The sequence below is a fragment of the Lathyrus oleraceus genome, chromosome 3, assembly GCF_024323335.1.
Source record: "Lathyrus oleraceus cultivar Zhongwan6 chromosome 3, CAAS_Psat_ZW6_1.0, whole genome shotgun sequence".
Taxonomy (NCBI): domain Eukaryota; kingdom Viridiplantae; phylum Streptophyta; class Magnoliopsida; order Fabales; family Fabaceae; genus Lathyrus; species Lathyrus oleraceus.
In genome coordinates this window covers 69,297,595-69,318,899 of record NC_066581.1, presented here as the reverse complement: position 1 = coordinate 69,318,899, position 21,305 = coordinate 69,297,595, and positions in this window count along the sequence as shown.

Below are 21,305 nucleotides of genomic sequence, written 5' to 3'. Positions count from 1 at the left end.
CAGCACTAGCTCGCTAGGCGAGGCTCTAGCGAGTCCCCAGCGAGCATTCCAGTAGCAAAACCTCTCAACCTCGCTGGGGCGAAGGTTGAAGCGAGTTCTTCGCTAGGCGAAGGTCTGTTCGCTAGGCGAACATGACAGTTCCACAGGCCCAGTTTTCTCTGGGCGCAGGGGCATTTTGTGCCCATTTTTGGCCTTCGCTAGGCGAGCCATTCTGCTCGCCTAGCGAACGTGACAGTTCTGCACTTGTCTATAAGTAGCAGGTGCCACTTTTTGTGACAATACCACTTTTTACCAACTTTTCCATTTTTTGTACTTTCTCTTAGATATTTTACAGCATTGTTTGGAGGGATTTTTGATGCCCTAATTTCATTTCTCTTCATCTAGCAACCATCTTCCACAAAAAGAAGGTGGATTCCCATCCAACTTCGATCATTCGACTTGGATGTTGATCAACCCTCTTTTCTTACTTGCCGACCAAGCTACCATGAAAATGAGTAGCTAAGTCTTCCATTTGTCAAGGTTAGATGTAGGTGATTTCCAAGCTTTGTGTGTAAATGTAAGGATCCTCATTTGTAAACTCTTTAACGGTAAATATATGATGAAAACTTTGTTTCTATTTAAAACTCTTTGTGTTGGTATTTGATCGAGAGATGTTTACCGATTCTTGACCTAGGTTTTCATCCAAACTTGTTTGTTAGCTAGAGATAGTAACGAATGATTTTGTTCACCATAAGGTTGAACCAAAACGTTGTCTTTTTGATAGATTGTGTTCGAGAGAAACAATGGATCAAAATGACAAAACTCACAATGGGTGTTCGAGAGAAACGCATTGAGAGGACTTTGTGAAATTATTTATCATCTAAAGGAGTTTATAATATTGTTGACCGTGCAAAAACATGCAAAGCAAATGTAATCATTGAAACCTAACTCTGACAATATTTCTCATATTAATCAAAACGTAACTTTTACCGCAATTAATTACTTTGTATGCAAGATAACTTGATTAAAACCCAAAACCCTAGTGTTACTTTAAGTTAAGATTAATTCAACCATTGAACGGCAGTGATATCTTACAATCTCTGTGGATACGATAACAAAACCCGACACTTAAAAACTGTCTTCAACAGTTTGGAAAGACGGATATTTGATGAGGACGAGACATGAGCCTTGGGATCAATCACTCGGGGTTCCACTGGAATGCTAGATTCCAATGGCCCTTTTTATTCGAATTATTTAAGAAAAATATTTGGACAACGAACACTTGATGAGAATCAACTATTCAAAGGGTTACGCCAGAATGCTTGATCCCAACGGTCCTTCTCCTTGTCCAAGTTAATTAATGTGTTTTTAGAAAAAATGAACAATTACTCCAAAACGCGTGGTTCAAGACCGATCATTCAAGGGTTCTTACCGGAATGCTAGATTCCAATAGTCCACTTCTTTTGAGTTATTCAAAAAAATATTTTAATATTTTAACTTAAATAGTAAAGCGTTTTAATTGGGGTAAGAAACAAATTAATCAGATTAAAATATATAACTTGGAGTAGGATCAAAGTTTAAGAAAGTAGTCATAAGTATTTTATTCTATTAATTAGTCAACATCATTACTAGATATTTATTTAGTTATTTATTCATAACATTCTAACAATAATAAATAAAACTACAAAGAAAATGATATTTTTTGCAAACACAATGATTCTACACATATATATAAAAATGGTTCTTTTATTTCAACAAAGAGAAAGCTTTAATTTCAAATGATATTTTGCTACCGACTTAACATATGAATTGCTAGTCAGAAATTTGCACCATGACCTTGAATGGATAGTACATATGAAATTGTCATGAATGTATGCAAATGAACTTTAGGCCAAAGGCCGAATGAAAAATTTTCAGGACCAAAATCGGGGTATGACACCCGTGTTCGACTCCGCTGTCCATCATGTTGAACAATAAGGTAGCAACTCCGGTCAATAATGAGTCCAACAGTGAGGAGAATATTATGACAAAAATGTATGTTGCCATGGACTACTGTCATACCCCAAAATTTGCCCTCCATTTTTCATCTTTTCATTCAACCCTTCACTTGAGAACCATTTGCATATAATCATGTTTCATTCAGGTGCATCAATCATGCATTCATTCATAATCATAGTAGATGTAAAGCTCTTGGCTTATAAAGCTAGGGTTTGTGTGTGGATCAAAGCTTAAAGGCATGATTGGGACATTCATCTGATCATAAGGGGGTGTGAAGCCCTAATTGCTTGGTCTTGAAAGCATGGATTCGATAAGATCTCACCATGACACTCCTCAGGGCTATCAAATCCTAATTTCTTGATAACTTGGTCTTAGGACTTTGCAGATGTTCTCTAGGCTTTGTCTTGGTTATCTAAACCCTAATCTGGGACCCATACATTGAAGATTTGCTTATGAAGCATCTTGTGTCATCCAAAGGTATTGTTTGAAGGATAGGCCCATTGAAACCCTAATCAGGGAAGATTTGATCCTAATGGGCCTTGTGGCTTGATATTTCGCCTTGTGGATGTATGAATCCCTATTTCATTTGGAAGAGGTTCTTCCCCATCATGTCATGCATCATCAATCATAAAATTTGCTCTGTGCATGAGAATCATTCATGGGACCTACATGTCTGCCTGCTTAGGATTCCATCTGATCCAAAACCTTGCTCAGGCATCCATGTATATGCATTCTACTTGAACATTCCTAATCCATTGATTTATTATAAGCTTATGTTACTTTCAAGTTCATAAGTTCATAGTCTTTAATGTGTGATTCATGATTGCATTAGCTCGTTAATCTTTCGGTCCATTATTTTGTCATTGTCCTATTGTGATTCACCAGGCATTATAGGCCATTAATTCCTACTTCATCCATGTATCTTAGTCTACTTAATTCATGTGATTCAAATCTTTAAAGATGGTTAATTCATGCATAGATTAAACTTGGTTTTTAGTTGAGATTCATCCAAAAGTCAAACTTTGCTTCACATTCAATCTTGATCATTTCACTCAAACAATTGATGATTCATTCATGCATTAGAATACAATGTTCATTAAAAAGAGAGAAATATAAATAAAAAATTGAAAAGTTAACTTTTTGGTCAACCAGTTGACCAAAGTCAACCATTACCTTTTCCCTCTAAAACCTGACTCTCATTGCATCTTCATAATTCCATGAGTTTACATCATTTTTATGAGCAAGAAATCCCTCTTCAAGTTGGTCATGCCTTGATTTCACTTTGATTTTCCTTTATCACCTTGATGTTCTTGTTAAGCTAAGCCAATTCCAAACATGACCATTACTATCCTGCATCATGTAACATTCAGACCAACAATAAATCACACCGAAAATGAATTATAGATGAACTTCATTTGGATTTCATAACAGAAATTGATTTCTATAAAATCAGTCATCACAGATCAAAATGGAGAACTTTTTTTCACCATAGGTGATTCAAAACTCAGAGCAAATCAAAATACTCTCTACCTCTCCCCCCTCTCACTTAGAGCTATATTCAAAACTCCATTGAAGCTTCATCTTGAAGATTCAAGAAGGGCGAGCTAAACCATCTCACCACTCACAATCCGATTTGGAAGAAGGTGTGGAAGATAGAAGGAACATCGAACATTTAAGGAAGAAGTGAATCGTGAACGTTACATGGTTGATCAAGCGTGGTTCGTTCGCATCTCGTCTCCTCTGATCAATACTCGCCAGAATGTTTTTCCGTTTCACAGGTAAATTTTCTTTCCTCCGTTTTCTTCAGAATCGACCATCAACATGTAATAAGAATCCTTAGCAGCATTAACCCCATGGTTTTCATGAAGATCCATGCCTTGACACTAGTTAGTTGGACCTTGGCGCGTTAGGGTTCTTGACTGATTACCTCCGTTTGGACCGGTTCAAGTTGATTTTAGACTTTTTCATTGACGTATTTGGATTTAGGGGATGGAACAGAGTAGAAATGTGGGTTCAACGTAAGTTTTCAGGGTGTCTCCGCCATCGAGGGAGCCTCTGGCATGACGAAGACGATGGCGAAGGAGAGAGAGCTGAGTGGAAGGATATGAGTGGTCACAAAGTTTTGATTGGATTTTATTCATCACTATTCCATGTGTATCATTATGGAATCTGCTTTTGGGCCACGTGAAATCAGTTTTTGGAAACATGCAGGCATTGATTATAGAGTCCCTAGGCTAACTAATCCCTTTCCCAATTCATCTTAGATTCCGTCAATTCCCCTTGGCTGGTGAACCCTGAATTTCATTGAGCTATGTTTTGGGCCCAAAGCCAGTTTTTTTCTCCCATGGCCTGTCACACACCCCTTCAATGCATTTCTCACCCTCTGTTCCTCTAGCTGATAACGAGTCGGGCTTGGTTTCAATAGGCATGCGCCCACTGTTTCCTACACCCTATTGCAAGGCTTTCAACACTAAGGCCCATGATCATCTTTCTTTTGGGCTCAACTCTGTTTTTTTATTTAGTTGTTTTGTTAGTAATTGATTAGTGTATGTTAGTTAGGGTTAATAGAAGTAAATTAGAATTTTTAATCTTGATTAGTTAGATAGAGATTAGAATTAGAGTTTGAGAAATATTAGAATTTGATTAGTTTTGATCAATCTTAAAAATATTAAATTTTAGTTTAATTAAGTTTATTAGACTTTATAATTGACTTTAGAAAATAGTTTAATGTTTTTAGAATTAGAGCTAATTAGATTTGTTTAGGATTTAGAATTGATTAATTAGACTTTTCATGAATAGAAATTAATTCAATATCAATATCCTTGTAAAATGATCATTTTACCCCTTAGGGGTTTATTTTGTTATTTTGACCAATTGCATGCTCCCTTAGGAATAGCCTTTGAATTTAATTTTAACCATTAGATTAGTATTAAGCATAATTTGCAAACTATTCAAACCTTCAATTCAAGTTGATCAAAAACAATTTTGATCAACTAAATCCTTTGATCATGTATAACCCCACAATCCATTTAAGTGATCAAAAGTCACTTGATAGGATTATTTCTAACGTTGTGGATCTCCAAGCTTCAAGACCAGTCTTTCATACAAGATATCCCAATCACATCAAGCAATGCACTATACAAGATAAATCAAAGGTCAACACTTGGTAAATACGATTCAAATTGAACGATACGAGTCTTAAGTAATAAGGAATGATGAGATGGAGTTTCTTCTACCCTTGTCTAGAGAGACTTTGCGTACGGGGCATAGGCCCTAGTTATTCAAAACATTCACCCTTATTCATAGACTTTAGTGCAATACAAATCGAGTAAACTACCAAGTCTTCTTCATACAAAGCAACATCAACTTAAGGAGCAACAATGAGGATCCTTCTCCAACCATTTGTCAATTATGGGAAGTATCATGAGCCATGAGCCTTAAGTAATAAGGAATGATGAGACAAAGTTTCTCCTACCCTTGTCTAGAGTGACTTTGTGTATGGGGCGTAGGCCCTAGCTATTCCAAGCATTCTCCCTTATTCATAGACTTTAGTGTGATTCTTATCAATCAACTGTCAGGTATCTTCATATCCCATATTCAACCAATCATTTATTTTGCCTCAATCATCTTGCTTTCAGCCCTAGTGGGTTGAACTACGAAAGCTCTAACTTTCTCATTGCACAATGAGAATACGTAGGCAGGAGAACCCAGATTCTTCGCGAGCTACCTTATTTATTAATCCATCACTCTTCATTCATTCAATCCATACCATCTTTTTTAGATCAAATATAACTTTTCCTTGGTTTCCATGCACATCCTTACGCCTAATAAAAAGTCTGCCTTGTGAACCAAGAGTTGTTTGGCTTATTGCCAGACATTTAATTCCTTTGTTTTTGGTTATTCCAATACAATGATACCATGTCTCGGGCCCCTCACTTGTTGGTTCATACAAGTTTTAATCTTCAGTTCAAAGTTTATTCCTTCATGGATCCAAGATACCATTCTCCTTTGATCTCAAAATATTTGTTCCCTAGCAAGTGATATCTTTTTCCTTGTGTCGATCAATACTTCCTTTTGGGTTCCATTTTCACCCTTTTAGGCAACCTAATCAATGTCCATATTTGTATCAAGAGTTGTTTGGCTTATTGCTATACATTTAATTCTCTTTGTTTCCAGTCATCCTAATACAGTGATACCATGCCTCGGGCCCCTCACTTGTTGGTCTGTCTGTTTACTCTTTGATTCAAAGCCAGTTTGCCTTTATGGATTCCCATGTTACCATTTTGTTGGTACAAGTTATACTTTCAATCACTTCAATTATACTCTTGAAGTTGTTTGTCTCGCCAGTCCTTGTTGCTTAGACAAACATTTTTGTGTTCTCTTTCCATTCATTTTCGTAGTTCCACGAACTACGATTGCTCTGATTTTCTCATTGCACGATGAGAATATGTAAGCACGAGGATGTGAATCCTTGGCGAGCATACTTCTAATTATTCCTTCCGCCTTAGGGCATCATCCATATCTTTCACGATCCATTATCCACCTTCAATCATTAAACCGCTCACCCTAGTGACATACTGTTTCTTTGAAATTAGATACTTTTTTCTTTGGCATTCCATATATACCCTTTTAGAACGCCTAATGAAAAGTCCACATTTGTACCTAGAGTTATTTGGCTTGTACCTAGACATTTAATTTCTTCTTTTTCGGCCTAACCATACACTGATACCATGTCTTAGAACCCTCACTTGTGGTTTATTCCACATTCCCTCTATGGTACAAATTATATTTCTCCTATGGATTCTGATGTATATCTGACCCTTGGTTTCAAATTATACCTCTTCAGTCACTTATTACCAAATCATTCGATTCTACGACTTTGGTCATTCATTCTATCCATTTCCATGATGCATTCATATTCTATCTTCATTCACTCCATGTGATATACCCTATATTTGAGCCAAATACATTGTCTCTTTGACCTTCGTCTTGTATCCCTTTGTGAACCGAGAGTTGTTTGGCTTGTACCCAAACACTTAATTCCTTTCTTTTTCGGTTATTCCAATACAGTGATACCATGCCTCGGGCCCCTCACTTGTTGGTTCATACCAGTTTACTCTTGGATTCATATTTCATCCCTTTTGGAGTTCAAATCATATAATTCTTTGGTTTAGACCATACCGTTATCACACTTCTTTTCACCTCCCACCACTAGTTCTTTGAACTACGAAGCTCTGAATTCCTTATTGCACCATGAGGATATGTAGGCATTAGGGCCCTAATCCTTACCGAGCACTTTATCTATTTCTTTTACTTTTCCCCATTCTTTTGTGAGTAATCTTCAGATATAACACTCATTCGAGCAAGAATAATCAAAACGGCTCCCATGGAGTACCATGGATGTTAGGGGTGCTAACACCTTCCTCTTACATAACCGACTTCCTTACCCAGCATATCTCTTTCCCCATGGTTTTATCGATGTTTTCCCTTTACTTAGGGAATAAATAAAGTTCGATGGCGACTCTGTTGTATGTTTGAGCATGCAATACGTTCGGGTATATTTCCGCTAGCTTCAGCTGGCGACTCTGCTGGGGATACTTCGGTTCTTGGAGTACTTCCTAGTCGCTAAAAGGAGTCGAGCCTAGTTTTGGTTTTTTCTCGCTAGTTTTAGGTGTTTATCTTTATACCTTACTCGCTCTATATTATTCGACATTTATCTTTTTATTGTTATATTCCCCTATTATGGATATTTGTATATGCTGTTGTTGGGTTGGAGTGACGATACATGAGAGAGAAACTTTATACCCGAGCTTGAGTACAAACATATGATAGTAACATGACTAGAGTCATGTTTGACCTCTATGGAGTTATTCTGTGATTATGGTTGACACGAGACGTAACACCTAGAGTAGATTCTTTGGGGGGCATCATTGTCCGACGAGTCATTCGTCTAAGACAATGGTATCTCAAAATGGGTCATTGACTCTAGGGACCTTTTAGGATCACCCTTTGAGGATAATACATACCTTTGAGAGGGATATTGAGTTTTTGCAGGAAACCAAGACCCTTCATACCCGTTTTCTTGTGTATACGTCGGACCTTTGAACTTGCAACAAACAGAATATGTAGTTTATCCAGAATACGTCGGAATTCTGATTATGTGATATCTCACCATCATTGCATCATAATGTTTGATTTTTCTTGTTACATTTTCATTTTTCAGGGACCTACAGTTATCTGTTGCTATTATCGACTCAATTATGGAGAAGACCGATAGAAGAAACATGTATCAGTACAAGTTAAGAGACTCCAAGTTTGATGAACTAAGGAAGCTCAGTGACTTTTTGGTTGATGACTACAGGGTAGCCTTCAAGAAAGCTTATGGTAATCTGTTGGGAGTCCTAGCTACTAGAGAAGATGCAGGATTGATATTCACATTTGCATAGTTCTACGACCCCACATTACATTGTTTCACATTTCAGGACTTTCTTCTAGCTCCCATGCTGGAAGAATTTGCTCACTTGCTCCAGCTGCCAGTTAAGAACCAAGCGCCTTACATGAATGAAGATAACTTCCCAGATTCTGCCGTGATAGCACAAGCTTTACACATGAAGAAGGACTTGATTGATTCTAGTTTCCGAGTTAAGGGCAATACCAAGGGCCTTCCGTCTAAGTTCTTGTTCGAGAAAGCCATTGTATTTTCTAATAGTGGGAGTTGGGACACCATCTATGCTAGATTTGCATTACTCATCTATGGTCTGGTGCTATTCTCAAGTGTTGAAGGTTTCATTGACAAGGTCGCCATCACCATCTTCATCTCCCAGAACCCAGTTCCTACACTACTAGCTAATGTTTTCTTCTCTTTCCATTGGAGAAACATGAAGAAGGGTGGAACTATTAACTGCTGCATTCCTCTATTTCACAAGTGGATTATGACTCACTTTCCGAAGAGAGGACCATTTGCTGACAATGTGGGAGCTTTGAAGTGGTCACAAAGGTTGTTGCCATTGGATGCTTAAGACGTCATCTGGTACAACCATGATTTTGCAATTTTCATTTAGAGTACTAGAATATTGTTATTACTATAACAATGTGTTTGTGTTACTTGCATACCAAGAAATGAAATGGAAGTTAGTTTATGAGTTTATGAATAATAATACAACGTGTGAGCATTGATCATACTTGTAAACAATCAAACATGCAACTTTGTCAATAACGCATAACCTCTAATATTTTAAACAAAAAATTTTCCATTAACGTAAAATTTAAAGGTGCAATTTAAACAAGAATGCAACAAGAGGCAATCAAGTAGAAAAGAGATAGATTCAGTCTTTAATTATACAACATATGAGCGACACATATAGCAAAGTGAAGAAACATTGGTTTGTTGTAGGTAACAACATCGGTATGGTATTAGCCACCTGTAGTAAGTAGTACTAAACTTTGAAGCCACGTAGGTGATGAATCAGTGTTGGCAGGAACAGACGATGATGTTTTCGAATCCTAATTGTCGGTGCTTGAGTCGGGAAAATAGCAACAAACAACAAGAGTTTTGCACCACGCCTTGAGACAAGACAAAAGAAAGGGATGCAAGAGGTTAAGATAAAAGTAACCGATTACAAATGTTTGGTTGGTTTACCTATGTTTTTCTTTTTCATGTTTATTGCATGTTTTAAGATATATTGCTATATTAGTGTTATATATCAAATCCTAACTCACCAATTGTTACCTAACAAATTGATTTGTTAATAATCGCAACCATAGGAGTATAATATTTTTCGGTTCCTTCATCCTCTTAACAATTTAATTCAATCTAATAAATATAGAATTTGTTCTCATATATTTGTAAAGGATCTATAAGAGACAGGGAAAGAAATTCATTAAGAGACGGCGACGTAATATAACGTCATTGTCTACCTCCTGACCGTCTATTTGTTGGAACGAGCGTTCATCAGTTGGTTATGAAACTCGTTTTTTATATCACTCATCGTTCTACGAAAATGTGGGGTGATATGTCTCTATCCATAACGGTATGGAGGAAGGAGTCAAAAAGAGGTAGACACGTTCTCCCAAGAAACATAGAAAGATCCAGCCTCAACGGATTACTCTGTTGGATTCTAAGATTTAACCTCAACTGACTCTTATAAATACTTAAGCCCTAAGGTTGAGAGGGACAATCAATCTCACTAAAAACACAAGTATACAGAGTTTCTCACTTCCCTATATGAGCTAGATTTAACATCACAAACCTTCAAACATCTGGGAGCCCTACAACACAAAGGGTTGTCACATAGTGCACTTTTAACAAGTACAATTGGCGCCCACCGTGGGACTCTGGTAAAAGTGGCATGAGCCACCATTACAACATTCGGCTAAATTGATATCCCCGTGTTCGACTCCACTGTCCATCATGTTGAACAATAAGGTAGCAACTCCGGTCAATAATGAGTCCAACAGTGAGAGAATATTATGGCAAAGATGTATGTTTCCATGGACTACTCTCATACCCCAAAATTTACCCTCCATTTTTCATCTTTTCATTCAACCCTTAACTTGAGAACCATTTGCATATACTCATGTTTCATTCAGGTGCATCAATCATGCATTCATTCTTAATCATAGTAGATGTAAAGCTCTTGGCTTATAAAGCTAGGGTTTGTGTGTGGATCAAAGTTTAAAGGCATGACTGGGACATTCATCTGATCATAAGGGGGTTGAAGCCCTAATTTCTTGGTCATGGAAGCATGGATTCGATAAGATCTCACCATGACACTCCTCAGGGCTATCAAATCCTAATTTCTTGATAACTTGGTCTTAGGACTTTGCAGATGTTCTCTGGGCTTTGTCTTGGTTATCTAAACCCTAATCTGGGACCCATACATTGAAGATTTGCTTGTGAAGCATCTTGTGTCATCCAAAGGTATTGTTTGAAGGATAGGCCCATTGAAACCCTAATCCGGGAAGATTTGGTCCTAATGGGCCTTGTGGCTCGATATTTCGCCTTGTGGGTGTATGAATCCCTATTTCATTTGGAAGAGGTTCTTTCCCATCATGTCATGCATCCTCAATCATAAAATTTGCTTTGTGCATGAGAATCATTCATGGGACCTACATGTCTACCTGCTTAGGATTTCATTTGATCCAAAATCTTGCTCAGGCATCCATGTATATGAATTCTACTTGAACATTCTTAATCCATTGATTTATTATAAGCTTATGTTACTTTCAAGTTCATAAGTTCATAGTCTTTAATGTATGATTCATGATTGCATTGGCACGTTAATCTTTCGGTTCATTTGTAAGACCCCAATTTTGACCCTAAGATCCCTCATGCTATCTCATCATATGCATTAGCATTGGGATCACACCTTGACATCCTCCTTACCCCTCATTCATTGGGTTTGCATTGGGAGAGATCACCAAGCACACTTGATTGTATCATACTTCATTTTTCTTTATTTACTAACCAAAATACAAAAAATATGTCATTTGTATAGTATAACTACTTTTGTAGGTAATGTGTATGCTCACCTTTGATCTATCAAGCTCATATCTAGGGTTCAAGGCCCTCAATGCAAGGAGCTAAATCAAGAAATGGTTTAATGTGGCTCTACGTATCATATATGGATCCCAATGATCTTCACATGTTATTTTGATCAAGAAATCATCAAGAGTTTGAAGCTTGTTTGCCTTGGAAACCCTAATTCATATGGGTATCTTGTGTGACTTCTTCAACAAGTTTCTTTATCAATTGGTAAAATATTTCAAAGGATACTTAATATTTCATCATCTTATGCATATATTATCCTTCATGAGTCCCAAAATTCAAGAGAATATTAAGCTAGCAAGTTGGTTCATGTTGGTTGATCAGAGGAATTTAACTGGTCAAAACTGGGGTTCCCTAGACTATATCTCCTACAATTTTTATCATATGAAAATGATTCCAAGAGAAAAGTTACCCTAAATGACATTCCAAACAACTTTCATCTTGAGGTCAAGAGCTAGTTTTTCTTGGAAAGTCATTTTTTATGATGAAAGATTATAGATCATTTTGTCTAAACCCTAGTTTGGAGGTCAACTTCCCAAGACCATAACTTGCTCATTTTGTATGATATGAAATCCATTAAAATTCCATGACCAATTTCAAGGTGTCTAATTCAAATTTTGTGTTTGGAGGAAGTGCAAATTCAACTTTCAAATCCATGTGTCAAGAGGAAACATTATAGGTCATTTTGGGCCAATACCATTGAACAAGTGATTTTCCTCAACTTCTAAAATGCATAACTTCTTCATGCTAAATCCAAATGAGGTCACATTTATGACCAAATTTTATAGAGTTGAAAGAGATACAACTTTGATGAAGGAACTTTTCTCATTTGAGGTCCATAGAAAAAATTATTCAAGGTGGAAGAAGTGAACATATGGCTTGGTACTTAGAAAAGTTTTTGATATGTTTGATTTTCCAAACTTCCACCTCAAAATTCATCATGATCCAAGCTTCAAATTAAAAAGTGTTCAACATGAAAGTTGTTCTTATTGATCTAACCTTTCGAAATGTCCAAAATCATCTCTTTTGGACAAAGTATGAGGAACTTGCGCATGGCTTAAAGTTGGAGGACCATTTGGAAGATTTCAAGTTCCACTTTTCATACACGAATGCATGGCTTCACAACATGATTTCAGCATGGCTTACACTCATTTTTGGACCTTGGTGCATCACTTGATGGGCCTATCACACGCCCATGCAAGCATGCAAGAAAGATTTTCAAGTTTTGCCAAAAATGGAAGTGTGCAAATATCATTGACATTGGCCAATCAATAGAAGCTCTCTTGCTCAGAAATAAGGATCTCATGCGCCAACTTTGATTCAGCAACCCTAAACCCTCACCATTAAAGGATAAGCTTGAAGATTTTCTTTGAAAATCGAGTTTGAATCTCCCACTATTTTTGAGATTGAAACTCCAAGAGTCCATCCTTTTCCTTGATCCATTTCCATTCCATCAAACATCTGAAGCAAGGCCAAGCATAATTGAGAGCAAGATCGTACCAATCTGAGGCTCCATTGAAGGTGAATTTCTAGATTTTTCCACTCTTCGATTCTCTCTTATTTCTCCACTATTCTTGTTGATTTTTGGTTGTCTGAAGTCTCACCAATGTAGGCAACAAGATTGAGTTGCTTAGAGGTCAAATCGAAGCAACTCGGGTCATGATCCTCAAAATTCAACTCCCTGTATCTTCTTATATACTTGGAGTTAGACAAAATTGGGGCTAGATTCGAGCTCCTGAGCATTTTTTCTTTAAATCCATGTCTTGCTTTTTCATTTTGGTGATGGTTGAAAGTGGACCAGTCCGGTGAGGTCCACCAGAGAAGAAGACCGGAGCTCTGGCTCCGGCGATGCGTTGGCAAGTCTCTGAACCAAATGATCCATCCAATATGTTTTAACCTTGAGCGTTGGTTTTGATTACCATATGTGTTGCGCAGTTGACTAGAGATCAGATGGTCCACGTTTTTTTGATTTTTTTATTTTCATTTTAATTGTCTTATTTTCATTAATTCATATTAATTTTAATATTGATCCAAAAAATGGGACTTTCACCAAAAAATTTCAAATATTTTTCTCTTTAATTTCTGAACTAAAATTATTTTTTGGCTCAACATTAATATATTTCATGATTTAATTGTTTTTGTGCATATTTTTAATTGTTCAAAAATACTTTTGACTTTCCAAAAATAATGAATTTTTTTCTCCAAGGTCCTTTGACCTTGTTTGACCTATGATAAATCTCTTGGCCATTTATTTGGTGTTTTGAAGAGGTTTTAGGTTTTTGATCAAACATAATTTAATTTAATGCATTTTTAATTGATTTTTAATTGTTTAATTGTGAATAAATTGTGTTGAGCCATTTTTGTTGACTTGTGGAGTTTGACTATTGTGTTTGGGCCTTGGTCAAGGTTGATTTGACTTTGTTTGATTAAAATCATTGGATTTAGGGGATTGATGAAATGTACATTTCATCTCCCAAAATAAATGAATGATTTTAATTTGATAAAATCCTTCCTTTGGCCAATTTGTGTTTGTCTCATTTCCCCTCCCTCTTCATCTTCAATCCCCTTCTCATTCCATTGACCTATGATATCTCTATATCCTAAGACTAATTGGTTGATAAACCAATACAAGTATGGATGAGATTAGGTCCACCATTTTGCCATTTTCTTTTAAGTGTGGTATGTTTTAGGAGTATGGTTCATTATACCATATCTCTAACATGCATTAACACTAAAATTTCTATTGCCCGACCTCAGATAGTTGTGACTTCTACATAAGTCCAATTACGATTGCTTAACATAGCGCTAAATTTTGACCAAAAAGCATAGCATTCTAGTAAGTGAGATTGTAAGTCTCCCCCCTTTCATGGTATTGTGTGGAAACTTGGCCTTTTTTCCTTCCTTTGGAAGATGTCTTGGTTCAAGGATCCATGCTTGTGAATAGAGGGTTGAGTGTTCTCCAAAGAATGACTAAAACAATTGAAAAGCAAAAACAATACTAACATCTAATCAACTAACATTTGACTAACTTTTAATTTCAAGTCATTTACCTTATGCACTTTAAATTCAAGCCCTTTTATCATTTTCCATTATTCATATCATTTAACTTGTTTATTTTAATGTCATTTTTACTTTGCTCACTTGAGCCATACATTGTGAATATATTGTGATTGTATATACTTTTTTGTGTATTTTGTTTGTATTTGTGGTCTTAGGACCTTAATGTACAGAATAACAACAAAAATCCTTTAAAAATGTATGTGTTGACTGTTGGATTTGATATGAGACTTTGACTTAGAATTAGGCAACATTCCCTATGCAAAAGGACTTGGTCAATGCGAACCTTTCTGAAGTCAAGTCATTGTGAATTGAACATTCATCTGATGCAAGTGTTGAGATCCCCTTTGAGTTCATTTGCTACATGGTCTTAATGTAAGTGTTACTTTGAACCTGTGTCTAATGCCTATTTCTGAGCCATCCAAGGAGTATGCCATCTGATACATGGGGAAGATTATGAAGTTGCTAACTTGGATGTGGCTATCTTTATTTGATGCCTTGCTCTTCATCTTACTTGCTTATTGATATTACTTGATTTCTAAAGTCCAAAAGGAAAAGTGGGTTTCTATATGACATTCTTGTCTATTGGATTGCATCCCATTGGTCATATCTTTTCAACTCTTAACTTTTAAATTTTCGTTTAGGATTAGTCTCTTCATCTCCTCCCACTTCTTAAATTTCAAATATCTCCCCCCTTTCAAAATCTTCTTTGCTTGTGATTTTTAAACTTTGATTTTATTGCAAATTAGAAACTTTGGCCTTATGCCATTGCATTTTTAAACATCTTTTTCTTAATCAAACTTGTAAATGAACTTAACCATACTTGACTTAAAATTTCAAAAGACAAAAAGAACTAACACTCATTTAAACTCTTTTAGGCCTTTTTTGCCTCTTTTAAACTTAAATTTTTGTTAAAAGCAATCCACTCATTTTGAAATTGATACCACGAACTACGAGGTTTTGATCCCTCATTTTATGTTGGTACGTAGGCACAAGTCTGAATGCCTTGTCAAACACAAAACTATAATTAATGAATTCTTTTCTCATCCCCCCACTCTATTTATTGCAAGCATCTTTTATACCAAAACACATACACACATAAAAAAAAGGCTTCCTAGGAGTACCTAGGATACTTTGGATGCTAACACCTTCCATCTGTGTAACCAACCCCCTTACCTGTAATCTCTGACATTTTATTAGTTTTGATTTGAAAGCTTCTTGTCTTTGGGTTTTGTTCGTACTTTTCCCTTTTCCTTTGGAAACAATAAAAGCGCGGTGGCGACTCTGGTTTTATTGACGTTAAGTTTATCCATAGCTTAATGATCATGAATTTACCGCTACAAAAATTAAGTGGCGACTCTGCTGGGGAGTAGTCCTCATTGGGTTTAGCCTACTTTTTCATGTGTATATAATTGTGTATTTGATGTTTGTATATTTGTTTGTGTGATATAATCTGCTTGTTATGCTTGGTGATATCTGAGTGGTGAGATAAGTTCTAACTCGAACTTGAGTGCAATTAAGATAGGAGGATGGTATAGTCATGATTCGACTTGTGTGGAGTAGTCCTTAACAAGTTGGCTTGAGACCCATCTACTTAATGGAGACCCTTTTGGAGCTATTAATGTCACACAAGTTATTTGTGGTTAGGCATTACTTTCTCTGATTTGGGGTCCGAGAAGCCGAGGACCGTAGAACATTTAACCCCACTTGGCCTATTTAGGACGTAGTGCGGAGACTGTTCAGGTGTAGATTTGATAACAGTTGTTACGCGATACTACACTCATACGAGTTTCTCTTGAGAGTATTATGGGTTGATGGGTCAGTCCTAACCTATAATATCCGATAGATGGAATTAAGACTCTAGGAACTTTTTAGAACATGATCTACAGTTTTTTATCCTTAGTACACTCCTTTGGGATGGTTCTTAACCTGACTCCATGCTCGTGACTCACAACAAACCCTTGATTCTTTGTTGATCCAATCAAGTCTTGTCAATATCAATGGAACTTGGGTGTTGATAAGGTGAAAACCATAATCCACCAAAATGGATGATTGATCTTGACAATGACTTGATTCATCCCTTGACCTTTGTTTGTTTGCCTTGTGTGTGATCCCTTATTTGTGATTGTTGCATTCATGCATTCATGCGCATCATGACATTCATCACACGAAAAATAGCTTCAAGGAACTGAGGTTTTATTTGCAAATATTTTCAGGCCATGGATTATGGACGAAGGAACACTAAGAAGTACAGTTTCAGATGTCCCGATTTGAAAGAGCTAAGGAAGCTATCATCTTTTGTATTAGATCCCTTGGATTTCAAGCAACGTCATGGGAAGCTTTTATCTGTGTTATCTGCTGATGTAGTTGAAGGACTCTTGTGTGTGTTGGTTCAGTTCTATGACCCTCTCTATCGTTGCTTCACTTTTCCCGATTATCAGCTTGTGCCTACGTTAGGGGAGTATGCCCATCTCTTGGGGATACCTGTTTCTGATAAGGTGCCTTTTAGTGGATTGGAAGAGACTCCTAGATCTCATATCATAGTTGAAACTCTTCACTTAAAGAAGTCTGAGATTGAGGCTCATTGGGTGAAGAAAAGAGGAATCTTTGGGTTGACATTCGAGTTCCTTATTGGGAAAGCTACTTCCTTTGCTCAAGCCGGTAGTGTGGATGCTTTCGAAGCCATCTTTGTGTTGCTCTTCTATGGTTTGGATTTGTTCCCTAATATTTACGGTTTTGTTGATGTTAACGCCATTAGAATCTTCTTGATTGGGAATCTTGTGCCTACTTTGTTGGGTGATATGTACTTCTCTCTACATTTGAGAAATTCTAAAGGTAGTGGAACTATTGTGTGTTGTGTTTCTCTTCTGTACAAGTGGTTTAATTCGCACTTGCCTCAGACGCTTGCTTTTGTGGAGAACAAACAATGTCTACGGTGGTCTCAAAGACTTATGTCCCTCACTAATGATGATATAGTTTGGTATGATTCTTCATTGGATAGCTTGGACATTATTGATAGTTGTGGTGAATTCTCTAATGTGCCTCTCATTGGTACACAAGGAGGAATTAACTACAATCCCACTTTGACTCATCGTCAACTTGGCTTCCCCTTGAGAGACAAACCTAATAACACTCAGTTAAAAGGTCTTTTCTATCAAGAGGGTAAAGATCCCCAACTTTTGAAGCAGAAGATGATTCACGCTTGGCATAATGTGCATAGGAAAGGAAGATTCGATCTTGGTCTGCACAACTGTGTAGCTTTGGAAGCTTACACTATTTGGGTGAAGAAGAGAGCTTTGGAATTGAAGATGCCTTATGCTTGTGAGAGACCTATGTCTATGGTCGTGGTTGAGCCGTCAACTCTCCCTAACCAAGATGTAGAGGAGTTGGAAGACGCACTCGCCAAGATGAAGCAAGAGAAGGATATGTGGGAAGAGCGGTTCCATGCTTTGAGCCAAAAGCATGAGGAGTTACAGCTTGAGTCTAAGGACAAAGATGCACTTATTGAACTTCTTGAAGACCGAGTAGTGAAAAGATAGAGAGAGCCAGATGGTCCATCTTCTTCTAGTATGCCTTATCCTTCCGGTGCTTGGAAGAATATTGTTGATCAGCTTGTCCTCGAGAAGGCTCAGATGAAGATTTCTTTTGAGTCCGAGATCCGACGCATCCGAAGGAAGTACGCGTCTGCAGCCAGATCATCTGACATCGTTGTTATGGGGTCCTTAGGATGACTAGTTTCCTTTTCTCTTGTATTTGTATTTTGGTTTCTGAAATTGTACTCAGTGTAATCCTTCCAAATTATATGAATAAAAGAGATTTTGTATGGTCAATCAAATTGTTACAATTGTTATTATTATATATTTGAAAATAAAATAGTATGTTCCCTGAAAATAAAAACAGTCAAAGCATTGAATTTCATGCATCATTTGCATAAACAGGTTTTTCTTCCGCCAGATGTCTTATTGGTTATTCTTATGTGCTTCAGCCAAGCTGACTCATCGATATAATACTCGCGCCAATCATCCGAGAATCATGGAACACCTGGAACAAGAGAACCAAGAATTGAAGGACGATATTTCCTGCTTGACTGCCATGATGGAGTCTGTACTAGCTGCTCAAAGTCAATCTTCTCCAACGCCTGCAACTCCTCCTCCTCAAAGGACTGTCATTTTAGAAGTTATTACTTCAACCATGCTTGCCACTCAGTTTACGCCTACTATGCCTGCCGGATTCCCGTGGGGAATGCCGCCAAACTTTGTGCCCGAAGGGTTTGCGCCTACTTTTGCTTCCATGCCGGCATCTAGCCCGGTCATGTCTGTTCCGCCTCCAGTTGTTCACACTCTGTCTCGTGTCGATGACACCATCTACCATTCTGATCCGTCTGAGGGCCCTGCTGTTTATGAGAAGATGGACGAGATGAAAGACTAATTCCTTGAGCTGCGAAAGGAGTTGAAGACCTTGAGGGGAAAATATATGTTTGGTAAGAGTGCTGCAGAACTTTGCTTAGTGCCAAATGTCAAGATCCTGATGAAGTTCAAAGTCCCTGACTTTGAAAAGTATAAGGGAAATACTTTCCCGCTTAGCCATCTCATCATGTATGCCAGGAAAATGTCGACACAAACTGATAATGATCAGTTATTGATTCACTACTTTCAGGACAGTCTGACTGGTGCCGCTCTGAGGTGGTACATGGGATTGGATAGTGCAAGTGTTCTCACATTTAATGATTTGGGTGAAGCCTTTGTGAAATAGTACAAATACAACGTTGATATGGCTCCAGATAGGGACCAACTAAGGTCGATGTCTCAGAAGGATAAATAGACATTTAAAGAATACACCCAGAGGTGGAGAGAGCTTGCTGCTCAGATCAACCCTCCGTTGGAAGAAAAAGAGATGACCAAGATTTTCCTTAAGACCCTGAGTTCGTTTTATTACGAACGAATGATTGCTAGTGCCCCCAGTGATTTTACCGAAATGGTAAATATGGGGATGAGATTAGAAGAGGGTGTTCGTGAGGGACGTTTGTCTAAGGAAGAGGTATCTTCGAGCAAGAAGTATGGTAATAATTTCTCCAGGAAGAAGGAAGGTGAAACCAATGCAGTGTCAACAAGGAGGCAGAGGAGGCCTCATGTCAGAAGAAGTCTGGAACCGCGTCAACATCATCATCAAGTTTCATCAGTTATTCTAGTATTTTCCAATAATCAATCAATACCAGTTCAACAACAGCCGCAACAAAGAACAAACAACTACAACAACAACAACAACAATAATCAACAACAACAATAGAACTTTGAGAGGAAGAAGGTATCTTTTGACCCTATTCCTATGTCATATGCTGAGTTATATCCATCTTTGGTTCTCAAGAACCTACTCCAACCAAGAAATCCTCCACAAATTCCAGAACCACTTCATGGTGGTACAAGCCAGAACTCCGTTGTGGCTTTCATCAAGGGGTTCCTGGCCATGATATCGAGAATTGCTAGCTGTTGAAATACGAGGTTCAAAAGCAAGTGAAGAGTGGGATGGTGTCCTTTGAGGACCGTGCACCAAATGTAAAAGCAAACCCATTGCCTGCTCATGGTAATTCCTCTGTTAATATGGTAGATGGTTATCCAGGAAGTTTCTGAGTGTTTGATGTAAGATGTATCCGAAGATCTCTGGTGGAAATGCACAAGACCCTATGTACGATTAGTGATTGTGAACATGACCACGACAGTTGTACAATCTGCAGTGTGAATCCCCGTGGGTCTTCGGTTGTCAAGAGAGATATCCAGAAGTTGATGGATGAGAATGTAATCCAGATTCAACAGTCAAGGTATATAGATGATGTCAACGTGATAGTGCCAGTCTTTAAGACCCCTGAGCGGGTGGTAATTCAGTTTGATAGCAACAACAGTAACAACGTCAACAGATCGGTATCGTCGTTGGTAATACGATTAGCGGGCCCAGTCTCGTATGCATCCGATAGAGTTGTTCCCTATCAGTATAATGCAACAATGGTGGAGAATGGTCAATAGGTCTCGTTGCCTACGACTAATTCTGTTGTAAACATTGTCGATATAGTGAAGGTGACCAGTAACGGTCGTGTATTTGGTCTTGTTTTCCCGAAAGATGTAGAGGATGTTGGTAAGAAGGTTGAAGTGCCTGCAGCAAATCCGGTTAGTGCTCCAAAGTGTCAGTCTGGTGAATCCAGTAATTTGAAGCCTAATGATGATGATGAGGTGCTTCGTTTGATAAAAAAGAGTGAATTCAATATGGTGGAGCAGCTGCTCCAGACTCCTTCCAAGATTTTAGTATTGTCTCTGCTCATGAACTCTGAAGCGCACAGAGAAGCATTGCAAAAGGTATTTGAGAAAGCTTATGTGGAACATGATGTGACAGTAGATCAATTTGACCACATTGTGGCTAACATTACTTCTTGCAATAATCTGAGCTTCTGTGATGAAGAACTCCCTGAGGAGGGTAGGAATCACAATCTGGCACTGCATATATCGATGAATTGTAAGGAGGACGCGTTGTCTAATGTATTGGTTGATACCGGTTCTTCATTGAATGTACTCCCCAAGTCAACTCTATCAAGATTATCCTACCAAGGAGCTCCGATGAGATACAGTGACGTAATCATCAAAGCTTTTGATGGTTCTCGCAAGACTGTTATTGGTGAGGTGGACCTTCCAGTGAAGATAGGTCCGAGTGATTTCCAAATTACTTTCCAGGTAATGGA